Here is a 13,053-nt window from a genome sequence, read left to right on the forward strand (position 1 = left end):
AATGCTTAATAAGAAAAGTTAAAAGGGTGAAGAGAGAGAGAGAGAGAGATCGAGAGAGAGAGAGAGAGAGAGAGAAACAAGGAAAAGGACAACAGAAAATTCCCCAAACTCCAATAGACTGGTGAAGAAGAATGAAAAGAAAGAAGAAAAAAAGAAAAAATAAAACAAAGCCAAATAAAAAACTGAAACACAGACACACAAAACAAAAACAAACAAACAAAACAACAAAATTAAGCAAAAAAAAAAATAATAATTTATCTGTGATTTCAAACATGTATTTTTTTTCTAGGATCCAAAATTATGGGCAGAGTCCAAGTCAGGACGCTTCTCTGCTCACCCTGTTGGATAAAAGGGCTGTTGGACCTCAGATATGTGCACCAGCAGATAGTAGGAGAAGGGTGAGTGGGCCATTCTGTAACTTTCAGTCATAGAACAACTCATGCTGCGGGGAGGGCCTGTGTCTTTTAGATCATACCTATCAGAGGGGTCTCTTTCCAGTCTGACTGTGGCTCTCTGACTATAGCTGTCTCCTGTGGCTGTCTCTCAGTCTCTGTGGCAATATAATACTAGAAACCCTGAAATGAAGCCAACCTTCAACTTCTCTGAGTCCTAGATTCAAAGAATAAGCCTTGGCTAGAATGGCATCCAACCAGGCACTCCCTCCAGAGATACAGTGGGTGCTTGAACTGAAGTCACTCACCTGTCAAAGGACTCATGTGGGATCCAAATCCAATGCTTTCCCTGCAGATCATGACACCTGCAGATCATGACCCTTTTCTGCAAGCCACAAGATGAGAGCCAGGGAAAAAGTGTAGATTGTCTCTTCCCCTTCTCTGCCTTGTGTCTGTCTCTTCCATTTTTCTTTAGGTTTTAATTTTCCTGTCAGATCCTCCCAGTTCTCCAAGATCTATTTTTCTCGCCCCCCTCTCCATTTCATTATTTTCCAGTGTCTGGATTCCAGATCTCAACAAGGCTGAGTTGGTGTTGCTTCCACCCTCTTTCCAGAAGTACCCCTCAGGTTAGCCTTGACAAAGGGCATTTTTACAATGATCAGAAGGATGGCTAAGCTTCTCTCAGACGTGCTATGATTCATCCATAAGGATTTCATGAGTCAGGACTATGTAGGTGAGAAGACAAATTATTTAGGATCCCAAGGAGCTCACACTGTAGGGTGTATTGAGTTACAGGAGTCAAGGCAGAACCTGTGAGTTATGAGGATGGCCTAGAATAGGGCAGTTTACCCATGTGAGGAAAGAAATCCAGAAAGCTGCACCTAAACTGAGTGGTTTGAATAATTGTTCCTCAATGGCTCATGTGTTAAATTCTTTGTCCTCATGTGGCACTACTGGAAGGTGGTACACCCTAAAGAAACTAGGGCCTCGGGGGAGGTCTTTATAGTTCTGAATATGTGTCCTACAAGGGAATTGAGGACCCTAGACCTTTCCTCTTTCAAGTGTTTGCTTCCTGGCCATGAAGTGCGTGAACAGTGTTGTTTTGTCACACAACCCTGCTGTCAAGTGCTGCTAAGCCCAAAGCAACAGGACCAATTCATCATCAGCTAAAATTTCTAAAATGCTGAGTGTGTTACTTTCCTCCCATTGCTGAGACAAAATACCAGACACCCAAAGTTAAAGGGGAAGGGGTTTATTTGGCTTATAGTTCAGAGAGGTTTTAGTCCATAATAGGCCAACTTCAAGGCAAGGCTGACAAACAGGCCTGGCAGAGCAGAAACAACAAGGCACACACAAGGCAGCAAAGGTAACATGAGAGTTAACAGCATCTCAGCATCTCCCTGCCCCTTTTACTTTATTCAGACCACTTAGGGCAGGTAGCATTCACGCCCTTAATCCTAGTGCCCTTCAGCCTAATATTGCACCGTGAATCAATTCCAGCTTCACACACTTTAGATCAAGCCTATGACCACATAAGGCTTTGGGGGGACATCCACACCCAAACCATATCACTTAGCCAAATACTTCTTTCTCTTTACAAGTTGAGTGACACAGGTGTTGGTTAGAGTGACAGAAAGGTGACCAACACAGTACTAATGGAGACTTTCAAAGCCAGAAGGGAGAACAAAAGGCTAAGTATTTGAGGCAGAGAAAACTCTAGTAAGAGAGAGTAGTGCATGTGAAAGCCCAGTCTGGATGTAGGTTAAGGGGTGACCTGCATGGGTGAGATAAGAGATGAGCCTTGTGGGAGAGGTGGTCTCTAGTTACATTCATACGGGCCATGTTAACAAGTGTGCATTTTATCCCAAAGGAGGTTGGGACAGAGAAATTGTAAAGTTTTTATTCTAGAAAGGTCATTATCAAGAATGTGCAGATGAGGCTGAATACTGCTCCTAAGTATAATGTGGGCAAGACAGAAAGAAGCAAAGGAAGGGAGGGGGCAGGAGAACGAAAAATGCTAGTTTTAGGGCACATAGAAATTCCAGACCTTGGAGTGCTGAGAGCTGTTTATAAAGCTGGGTAGACTCAGTGTTGGGTGTATGTTGATCTATTTCAGAATATTAAAGGTAATTCTAGGAGAATACTTAGAATTAGATAAAGCATCCTTCCACAAACTTTTATCTGCAGTCAAGTCAGAGTCCACCCTTTCCCCTAAATCAGATAGCGCTTCTGTATCACTCTACTTTCTGTTTCTGGGATGTCACACGGACTTCCATACCAGCCTTATAAAAGGGCATGACAATGACAGTCGTGATATGTACAGAGCAGGTTCTATACAGGAAGTCCCTGACCATAAACAAATTCCTTTCCAGGAGAACGTTTGTAAGTTGGGTTCATTCTTAAGCCCACCGAAGTGAGCCTTGGACACCTTTGGCACAAATATATGGTTTAAAGCATTAAAAAGCCAAACACAAGGGTGAAGGGGGTGGAGAGGGCAGGGGAATGAGGAAAAAAACAAGAACCAAGATACATCATGTAAAGGTATGAAATTCTCAATGATAAATGTAACTGTATTGTTTGCTTTAAATGTACCAGTAAGCTTAATGTAAATAAATAAATAAGCCAAACACATACATGCACATACACACAATAGTGTAAATAAACTTTATTTTTACAGTTATCTCAAAATGGTACAATACAATGATAAATAAACTGGTTTTACTTTTGTAGTTCCCAGAAAAAAGTGGTGCAATACAGTAAAACAACTATAAATAAGCTATTTTTGCTTTTACAGTGGTACAGCACAACTGGCATATAGGGGTTTGCATGGAGTGAACTGACAAGAAGTGTGGGAGAGGGTGGGGCAATGTCCACCATCGTTCTACCTTAGTCCCGTCTCAGTTGTTTTCACTTTTGTTTCCATGGTTATCACTTTGTTCTTCCCAGCAGGCCCCTCCACATCACCATTGCTTTTCCTCTTGCTGCTGGACATTTTGGGCTTCAGTTGAGCACTGTACTTTTGTACCCTATCACACTGTACAGTGAGCACACAACAGCCCAGCCGTGGCAATGTCTGGAAGACATGTGAGCTACTTCTGTGATTTGTTCACATCTACAAATGTTAGTAAATCATTGCCTTAATTTGTATGTGGTTCATTTAATCCTCCCTCCCTCCATCTTACAGGTGAAGCAATTCAGGCTAAGGGTTGGTTACAGGGCTTAGATCAGACTCTCCATCTGGGCAGTGGCAGAGCTGGAACTGGAATTTAGGTCTCTTAGTCTCCACCATCGATCCTCTTCCCTGTACCACGCTGCTACCTGGTACTTATCTACGTATTATATACCTGCTTTATTCAAGGTTATTAAGCTTCCTGAAACTGAGGACTCTATCTCCTGTTTCTTTTTAACCTGAGAAGCTATGTACTGAAGGAATAAACATGTACACTGTTTTGAAGAAATCATAAAAGGGTGAGGAGCATTTTAGCCTGGGTTGGAAAAAGGAAAAGGTAGTCAGGCATGGTGGCATATGCTTGTAATCTCAGCACTCCAAACAGCAGAGAGGTAGGAGAATGATAAATTCAAGCCCAGCTTGGGCAACTTAATGACTTAGTAAGACCTTGACTCAAAATATGATAATAATAACAATAATAAGGACTAGGGATATAGCTCAATGCAAAGGCCTTGGATCCAATCCCTAGTACTAGACACAAAAATTGAAAGGGTGATACTACTTTTCACTTTAGTGGTTTACCGATTAACTTCAAATTGTGCACATGATTCTGAGCTCTTTCTGAGAATTGTCTAACAGAACAGCACCCTTCTTCCCTGAGTTGCCCAAATATCAAAAGTTCAGGAAGTGTCCAGGGACAGAAGTCCAGCCAAATACCTAGAATTCCTACCCTCCAAGAATGGCTGTGCATGATGCTTCTTAGCCTAACAATCTTGCTCCCCATGAAGGTAGATGTGTGGACAGACAGCACTGTGTCATGAAATAGGTTTTCAGCAAGCAGCACTCCTCTGACCACAGAATAACCAATCGCAATATAATATCAAATGCTATGGCAACAGCCTTGGACATTAGACAGAAAGGCCACGCAAAAAATAGGTCAATTGATGGGAGACTTTCATGGAGTCTACAGGAAGTGTCAGAAGAGCCAATCATCACTCAAAAAGCTGCTCCTGGGATATTAATCACCAGACTCACTGAAAGCCAGATCTGCCTTAGCAGGAGTGGATCTTGAAAAACTAGCATTTCCTAAAACTCCCTGAGGACTTGGCTTCACCAATGGATTGAGAAGAGAATGATTAGGGATGCTTGATTTTCACATACCTGTCTCCCAAAGAAATGGAAACTTTCCTAAAGAGAAACTTTCCTTTTGGATCTCTGGCTGCTCTCACCAAACAGGTTGGTTTACTTGTAGATGGATCAGAAAATACATGCATCTCCTTCTAAAATGCATATAAATTTGACAATTACATGGAAATGTGTAGAATATAGCATTTTTGGTGGCCAGAAAGACCTGAGATAAGATCAAAACTTGATTGTTACTAGGTACGGAGGAATCTTTAAAGGAAGTAAGAAAGAGATTTATAGATGTCACACCTTGACTTCTAGAGGTTATAAGTAAAGCAGAGTGGTTTGCAAAGATTCTAGTAGAAACATACTCTGGAATTGGGTTTGGAAATGTATTAACTTAGAAGTTGTAAGGGACATTTCTTAGAAAATAATTGCTAGCTGGATATGGTGGTACACAACTATAATCTCAGCTACTTTGGAGGCTGAGGCAGGAGGATTGCAAGTTTGGGGCCAGCCTGGGCAACTTAGCAAGACCCCATGGCAAATAAAAATAAAAGGGGATTGGAGTGTTAAAGTGCGTGTCTAGCAGCATGAAGCTCTGGGTTTAGTCACCAGTATTCTTATAGTTTAGACCTAGAACATCCGCATTCTCGTGTATGTGAAAGATGACTGGATCTTGGTCCCTATACTCATCAGTATACCCAATCCAGTGATGAATCCATTATCAAATGTGCTATTAGGAGGTAGTGCCTGATTGGAAGAGGCAGTTGACTAGGAGCATGACATGGAAGGATGTGTACTTGTCCAAAGTTTCTCCTTTTTCTCTCTGCTTTCTGGCTGTCATGCATTGAGCACCATCTTATCCACCATGGGCCTGTGCCATTCCATTTCTGCCTTAGAGGCAGCTGACCATAAACTGAAACCGTAAACAAAAATAAACCTTTCCTTCTTTAATTTGTCAGATATTTTGTCCCAGTGACAAGGAAAGTAATTAAGTACCACAAAATGAAGAGGAGAGGGGTGGAGGAGGAGGAGGAAAAAGATGGACCAAGAGAATCAGACCTAGTAGTTCATCCAAATGGACTGAATCCTCTATTGTTTGGTGAATTTAGTGTGGCAGTAAAACTTTTTGACTGTTCTTTCCAACAGAAACCAAAATTACATACACAAGAAATGTAAAAGTATCTGTAATAGTTCTTAGCCATGGCAGTTAGATACCTAAGGAGTGAGGGGGGAAAAAAAACTGATTTGGCAGCTGTGGTGCTTTCCCCACAAGCAGGAAATGGTTTGACAGTTTTTATCTTTTGTTGTCACTTTCCTTGAGAGGTTTTCTCATAATATCATTCATGTGTTTATTCAGGAGTAACAATCAGGTGCCAAATACAGAGCTGTGCTCTGGAGTCAAGGAGTCTTACGCAAAAATGTTTAAGATGGGGGCTCTTCCCTCATGTGGTTTATAGCAGTCTCAAAATGTCTTCAGCTGTTTGTATGTTATTACTACACTCTTGACCCTGTATCATCACAGCTGCATGGAATAGTCAGAAAAATCTTTGTAATTCAATTTAAATTTGATCTTGGATTCTGTGATTTACAAGTTGTACAACCTTGAGCAAGTAAATTCATCTCATTGAACTTAGCTCTTTCATATGCCAAATAGGAAAATTAATACCTATCTCATTTAATTGACATGAAGGCACATTCTCTACAATACAGTATAGTAGTACCTTGGTTTTTGAACTTAATGTGTTCTATGACTTTGGAAAGGAGGCCACATTTGTGTTTGTGTAGCAAAGATGGCCATGGTCATGTTTGTCACCTGATGCAGAGTCTGCAAACAGAAACAAAATGTTGCCAAAGTCATGTTTGTGTGCCAAATTGTTTTCTTACAGAAGCACTTGTGAACCAAGACACCACTGTACCTTTATTAAACTTCAATTTGAATAACAAGTTCAGAATTAGTCAGATTTCAGTGCATGAAGAAAATTCTTGAATTCTACTTCCTACTGGGGTGTCAGTATCCAGCATAGACCTGGAGTCTGACTTCCTTCTTTAGTAGGGTTTAAGTAGGGACATGTCTTGACTTGGGCATTGCCCCAAAATTCTAGACTGCAGACGAAATCACAGAGAACTTTGTTATAGCTTTTTTAAAAATTGTTTTGGTTTTGTTGTCAGTGCACTGCTATTAGGTTTTTTTGTTTTGTTTTATTTGTACTTTCTCTTTTTTCCATTTCTCTTTTCTTCCTCACCAGTCTACTAAGACTTGGGGGATTTTCCTTTGTCCTTCTTCCTTGCTTCTTATCTCTTTTTCTTACTTTTTCTTTATTTTTTGTCTTCTCTCTTTTAATCTTTCTTCCTTTTCTTTTTTTATCTCTTATTCTATATATAAGTTATTTCTTTTTTCTCCCTCTTTTTCATTGTCTACTTTTCATCAGTTTTTTTCTCTTACCTTTACTTAATTCTATAAACATGCTTATATTTCCCAAAATTATCCTTTGTACCACTTTTCTCTCCTTCTCATATCATAGTTTAAGTTTTCAGTTTTCTACTTGCATTTCCCCACTCCCCAACTCTATATCTTTAATAGTATAACCATAAAGTTTTGTCAATCTCTTGATAGTTAATTCTATAAAATAACTATTGAATTCTTTTCTACCATTAGTGAAGATGTAGCTATCCTATTTAGTACATATTAGCTATAAATCAATAGTGAGGTTATCTTAAAGTTTACATCACATTGGGAGATTTATTCTCTAGGATGGAGGCTGATATATAATAGATCCTTATGGTATGTTAATTTCTAATTTGTCCTTAATGATAATACTGTACTGGATTTCCTTGATACCAACAGAGTCCCATAAAAGTTGCTATTTTTCTGTAAGCCAACACTCAGATTACCTTTTTGACACTATCAATATTAGACTACATTCCCAGAGAGATTTGTCATTGGGTTAACTACACTGCATCCTCCCCTCCCAAATTAACAAAGAAGGTGGGATCTTGAGGTTGTGGCAAAGGACTATACACCCAAAGTACATCACTGAAAAGCAACAAAAGAGATCTCTAGACTATCAACAAAGTCTTTAGATTATAAGCATCCACAAACCTCAGTACAAAACAAAACAAACAAATAACAACAACAACAACAAAAACAAAAACAATAGGCCCATGAGAAAACAAGACAAAAAATGTCTCCCAAAATTCCCAAATTCTGAAAAGCCAATTCAGTGGGCAACAAGGGGCAGGATAGCATAAGCTACACACATGAATTACTTGAAAGGAAAACAGACAAGATTAGAAAACAGATCAAAGAGTTACTCAGTAGGGTCAAAAAAGGGGAAACTAAACTATTATTATGAAAATAATAAAAATTATGTAGGTGCACTCAGAAGACAGTGATTTAAAAAACTAGATAACAAAATAATACAAAACATTAATTGCCAGTTTATCAAAGAATTAGAGTCCATAAAATGATTTCAAATAGAAATCCAAGAGAGCAAAAATCATTTTGAAAGTATGGACAGTAAAACAGACCATTGTGAGGGTAGAATTTCAGAACTAGAGGACAGTAATGTCTACTCAAAGACACCTTAAAAATAAGAGATCATGACAAATAGATCCAACATCTGCTACTGTAGATGTCACAAAACTTTTCTAAGAATAATTGGAATAAGTGAAAACTCAGAAGACAACAAAAAATGGCATAAAAAAACCTGTTCACAGAAATAATGGCAGAAAACTCTCCAAAAATAGCAAAAGAAATACAAATGTATAAAAGTGAGGCATGCAGAACACCAAATAGCCATGACCAAAAGAGAAACCTCTCCATCCCACATTATACTCAAAGGATCAGAAGTCCACCCAAGGAAAAGCATTCAAAGCTGATAGAGAAATACATCAAATCACATATAAAGGTGAGTGCATTAGAATCACAGCAGACTTCTCTACATAACTATACAGGCTAGGAGGGTTTGGAGTAAAGTTTTTCAAGCCCTAAAGGATTTCATCCTCCAATCCTGAGTTTTGTATACTGCAAAACTCTCCTTCAAAATGGACAGAAAAGATATCTCTATGACAAGGATTAGCTCAAGAAATTCATAACCATCAAACCAGCATTACAAAAAAGTATCAAGGATATCCTAGAAAGAGACAAAGAAGCCAAAAGTGTCAAGAAACAAAAAAGAATGCATATACCTGATGGGATGAGCAGATAAGCAGAGGGAAAAGAGATAATGAAATTGGCAACAACAAAAAATATTATTAATGCAATGACAAGAATAAATCAATGCCTTTCAATAATAACTCAATGTGCAGGACATGAGATTTTGTCCAAAATAGACCACATATTAGCTATAAAGCATGCTTAAAGAAATAAAAGAATTGAAATTACCCCATGCATATTATCAGATTATAGTGTAATGAAACCAGAAATCCATGGCAAAGGACAATGCCAGTAACTATGCAAACACATGGAAATTGAATAATACCCTCCTGAATAATCAATGGGTCATAGATGAAATTAAAGAGTAATTAGTTCCTATAATCAAATGATAATGCCAGTACATTCTGGAACCTATGAGACTCAATGATAGCAGTCCCAAGAGAGAAGTTTATAGCAGTGATTTCCCACAGATTCATGTGGTGCAGGTTTAGATTTCTTTACAGAAAGAAAAACAAAAGACATCTTTCATCCTGGAAGTTCATTTAGAAGTCTGAAGTTAGAGACTTCTTTCAAATTTGGACATGACTAATCAAGGATCAACAAGACCTAATAGACCAAGTACTGGAAATAAAATATGCCAGTTCAAACTAGTACTTCTGGGAGAGCTTGGTGTTGGCAAGCCTTGTTTCATGAAAGACCAATTTCATGAATTGTAAGAGAGTACCATTGGAGCTTCCTTCTAACCCAAACTATGTGTCTTGATGACAGCACAGTAAAGAGTGAAATATGTGATACAGCTGGTCAAGAATGATACCATAGCCTAGCACCATGTACAACAGAGGAGCACAAGCAGCCATATTGTTTGTGATATTACAAATGAGGAATCCTTTGCTAGTGCAGAAAACTGGGTTAAAGAACTTCAGAGGACATCAAGTCCTAACACTGTAATGGCTTTACCAGAAACCAGGCTGATCTAGCAAATAAAAGAGCTGTAGATTTCCAGGAAGCACAGTCCTATACAGATGACAACAGTTTATTTATAGAAACGTGAACTGAAACATCAGTGAATGTAAATGAATATTCATGGCAATAGCTAAAAAGTTGTCAAAGAATGAACTGCAGAATTAAGGAGCAGATTCTGCTAGATGAAGAGTAGAACTTACTAAAACTACCCAACCAACCAGGAGTCACTGTAGTAACTAAACCTCCAGTTTGAACTAGCTGGAGTATTCTAACTCCTAAATGTTAATAACAATGGAACTGGAGCATTTAACCAGCCCTGTGTGACTCCCAAAAAGAAGAGTCCTATGATAGAGTCAAATTTCAAATACAGAATTATTTTACATGTTTTTAACTTAATTTTAATAACATGCATGTGTCCCTCTGATTAATGTTTCAGCATTCAGAAGGGAAAATGAGATCTTGTGTACTCGTTTCACTGAAAAGTTGGAGGGACTCATTTTTCATTATAAGGGATAAAGGCAAATGACTATCTGGACCCACAGTTAACCACCCAGTTCCTCCAAACTGGGACAGTAGCCATCCATGAAAAAAAAAAGAAATTATTAATTTGGACAGTGAAAACGTTTTTAGAAAGAGATTACAAGATATTTATGCTTAGCTAAGGTATTCAGGTAAACATTCTTGTATTATCTAAAGTATATGTTCTACATTTTAATAAATTAATCACAAGAAAACAGTTCCACATCTGCAGGAAGAAATGGAATATTAGTAGTAGCATCTAATTTATGGCCAGTCCTATTATTTTTCTAAATGCAGTAAAGAAGTCAAATGTAACCCCACCTTATTCAGGAGTATGAAAATTAATACATTAAAGAATAGTATTTCCTTCATGTGAGTGCTTCAGCAAAAATGAAGCAAACGAGGTATCTGATTTTTTAAAACCACTGCTGACCATTACATAGGGCTTGTCTGCGGGCAGGGAAGAGGCCTTTGTTCCCTTCAGATATAATACATGCTGTGCACTAACAATTATTTACATTCACCCTTGACTATTTTAAATTTGATCTTCAGCTGTAGTGTAAATAGGGTACTGCATTATAGTCTCCATGTATGGTTATTACTTATCTGTAATATTTAAGAGTTGCTTAAAAGTATACAAAATGTAGTTACTAAAACAGGTAATTCTTTCTTTCACCCTTTAAAAAGAAGGTGCTTCAGTTACTACATGGCTAGCATTGCAATAATCAATGTTTCTGTAATTTGTAACATAAATACTGCAATGTTAAAATAAAAGTCCAAGCCAAGACTCATATGTCTCACCATGCAGGAAACTAAAATCAAAGTGGATCAAAGATCTCAAAATTAAAGCAGAAACACTCCATCTGATAGAGGTAAAACTGTTGAAGACATAGGTGTAGGCAAGGACCTTTCGAACAGAACCATGGTTGTACAAAAAATATTAGCAAGAATCAGCAAGTGAGATTGCATCAAATATAAAAGCTTCTATACGGCAAAGGAAACCACCAACAGAGTGAAGAGACAGATGACAGAATGGGAAAAAAATTGCCAGCTACTCCTCAGATATCTAAAATATATAATATCTAAAAATATATAAAGAACTAAAAAAATTAACCTCCCTCCAATTTAAAGACCCAATCAAAAAAGGGTATGTGTTATGAATAGATAATTCAGATGAATAAATACAAATGGCCAATAAATACATGAAAAAATGTTCATCTCTCACCATTAGAAAAATGTAAATTAAAACAATACTGAGATTTCATCTCACTCAAGAAAGAATGACTGTCATCAATAAATCAACCAATAACCAACACTGGAGAGGCTGTAGGAAAAAAGGAATCCTTCATTCTTAGTGGGAGTATAAACTTGTGCAATCAATATGGAAATCAGTGTGGAGAATTCTCAAAATATTAAAGTAGAAATTCCATTTGAACCACCTATTTCCCTTCTAGGTATCTTCCCCAAAGAGTTAAAGGTATCATATTACTGTGCTGTATGCATGCCCATCTTTATAGCAGAGCAATTCATAATGGCTAAATCTTACAAACAGCCTATCCATTAACAGATGAATGGATAGAGAAAATGTATCTATATACAGTGGAGTACTATTCTATACAAAAGGTTAAACTCAAGTCATTTGTAGGAAAATGGATGCACGTAGATCAGACACACAAGCTTAAATATCACATAGTTTCTCATTTGAGAAACTCAATATACAAATGATAAAAGACAATAGAAAAAAAAGAGAAAAAAGTTATTGGTTTTTTTGTTTTGTTTTGTTTTGTTTTGTTTTTAGTACCAGGGATGGAACTCAGGACTTTGTGCTTGCGAGGCAGGCCCTCTGCCACTGAGCTAAATCCTGGCCCCAGAAAAAAAGTTATTGTAATCCTGCATAGATAGTGCATCTAAAAGTATACTTTCTTTTAGTGTAATTGTCTTTAGTGTTTATATATATTTTTGGTCTCAGACTAGCTGTTAATCTGCATGAATGATAATTTTAGAAAGACTTAGAAGATAAATGAATAAAAGGTGTGGAGGTCTTGAGGAAGAGGGGAAAAAAGGCACTAAGATGCATTATATATATGTACCAATTCCCCCACAAAGAATGTAATCACGATGTACTGCAAATGTACTAAAATTTTTTTAAATAAAAAATGTGCATGCGAGTTTAAAAGAAATTATTCGTACTTGGTATTTCCAGATAAAGGAGATTTAATGTAAGTAAGTAAGAGCTTACCACTTCAGGGTCACTAGCATAACTGAAACCAGAGGTGAGGAGATGGTGGCTGGTGTCAGTATCCCCCACACCACTACCTCTAATGCGCGGTACCCCAAAGCCATTGCCTTGACCTGGGAATGCAGTTTGCCACAGCTACCGTCTCTCATAGCAAAAAGATCAGGTGCAAAGTAGGGGTTTGTCTCTATTGCAACTTAAAAATCTCACATGAGTTCATCTTTTTTTTTGTACCAGGGATCAAATTCAGGACCTTGTACTTGCAAGGCAGGTGTGGTACCACTGAGCTAAAGCCCCAGCCCCCATGAGTTTATCTTATTGGTGTCCTGGTTTGTTTCTAGAATCCTAACTACCAAATATCAGTTACATTTTCCATATAGGGGTAGACAAAGCACAAGTAAGTTGAACACTCCATGAAAAGTCAAATTAGAGTCCTGTTGTACTGACCTGAATTTAGTCATCAATTTATTATACTCTAATTGTATTA

The 13,053-nt window shown here is 37.8% G+C and overlaps 1 pseudogene; it reads left to right on the forward strand.

The window, feature by feature from the left end:
* Positions 1-9,429: 9,429 nt before the first annotated feature.
* On the forward strand, positions 9,430-10,439 carry LOC104862562 (annotated as a pseudogene).
* Positions 10,440-13,053: the final 2,614 nt, after the last annotated feature.

The sequence above is a fragment of the Fukomys damarensis genome, unplaced genomic scaffold, assembly GCF_012274545.1.
Source record: "Fukomys damarensis isolate Sample0158 unplaced genomic scaffold, DMR_v1.0_HiC HiC_scaffold_17, whole genome shotgun sequence".
NCBI lineage: Eukaryota > Metazoa > Chordata > Mammalia > Rodentia > Bathyergidae > Fukomys > Fukomys damarensis.